General features: G+C 41.1%; 1 protein-coding gene across 1 annotated transcript in view; it reads right to left on the minus strand.

The window, feature by feature from the left end:
* LIMS1 (LIM zinc finger domain containing 1) overlaps positions 1-336 on the minus strand; it is a 76,240-nt gene extending 75,904 nt beyond the window's left edge. Inside the window, exon 1 of the mRNA XM_019524741.1 lies at positions 272-336. The gene's annotated coding sequence lies outside the window, so the exon portion shown is untranslated. The remainder of the gene's footprint in view (positions 1-271) is intronic.
* Positions 337-1,434: the final 1,098 nt, after the last annotated feature.

Here is a 1,434-nt window from a genome sequence, read left to right on the forward strand (position 1 = left end):
TTAAAACTATTATTAACGGTGCTGCTGGATGTTAACAGCAGCCAGAGCCAGGAAGCTAACATTATTAATGATCAATGCTGACATCCCCACAGAAGTGTTTCTCTTAGTTCCCATATAAGGTTGCTGTTTATAGGAAATTCTATTAAACTGACTACACTGCAGTAAAGCTGAATAAGGCATCAAGCTTTTAGCCTTGAAGTATATTGAATTCATCTAGCTACAGAAGCCAAAGTAGACCCCAGAAGATCTAATTAAAAAGTCTGATACTTACAGAGTGTAGTCTTGCCAGCAAAAGAATTGCACAAGTGACTTTCCCCATATATAGCTTTACAATGAACTTGGTGTTTGCATTTTTTCCCTTGTGGTTATTACTGGCAATAGTGATAAAAAAACAGTCTGACTTAGCAAACCACTTCCTATTTGCTACCATTATTGCATTTTGCATAGTAAAGAGAAGGAATTCATGCCTGAGCCTGTTGTATCAAACCCTATGATCACTGGGGCAGAGCAGAAAGAAAGCCCTCATATCCCTACAGGGAAAGGGACAAGGCTAAAGTATCTTCAGTGTATTTTAAAACAAGGCAAGGGGAAAAAGGCTAGAGACTGGAGGAGGAACTAAACATTAGGGAAGGGACAAAGGGCAGAGACATAGGAAATATTAAGCCTCTCAACCAAACTCTAGCTCAGTGGTTCCCAAACTCACCTGGCAGGTGGATCTTGGACAGTGCTCAGGATTTCTTTCAGATCAGTGCACTCCCTTAATAAGCTTTTGATTAAAAAGGAAGGATACCTGGGGTGATCTAGAAGCCCCTTTTTCTGGCTGTGCTTTGGGAATCACTATTGTAACATTCAACTAAATACAAATGTCATAGTCAATCATAACTATAAAATACAGAAGTCAAGGGTTTTTAGTCACCATATATTATATAGAAACAATACACCACCCAATATTTGTTGGTTGCCAAGAGCCTAGTGACTCCAGTCTCCCCTCCATACTACATGCCGGAACTAGGGCAAACAAGGAAACAGGGAAACCCTCCCTTTTCACAACTAGAAGCCAGCTTCACTTTTTCTCTTCATATTTTAGAAAATCATCACTCAAGCTGGCAGACTCAGCGGAATCCCAAAATTATAGAAAAGTCAGGCTTCCCAGAGATGAGGCTATGAACTCCACTTCATCAACCTCCTGGACACTAAAAATTGTGGACTAAATATATCATGGACAACCTACACCCCTGGACTAAATATAGACATTGGATTTCTGACACATTATAACCTGCCTGACAGCTGACTTCCCAGGTACTTCTCCACTACTCATCCCCCTTCTCTCCCTGCCACCCAGCCAGTCTCTCACCCATTGACTCCTCAATCTACATTTTCACTGACTGCCTGTCTTGTATGCATACCAGACCAGCCTCTGGCTTCTTTACTTTT

This window comes from Gavialis gangeticus, unplaced genomic scaffold, assembly GCF_001723915.1.
Source record: "Gavialis gangeticus isolate Ggan-Ray unplaced genomic scaffold, GavGan_comp1, whole genome shotgun sequence".
Lineage (NCBI taxonomy): Eukaryota > Metazoa > Chordata > Crocodylia > Gavialidae > Gavialis > Gavialis gangeticus.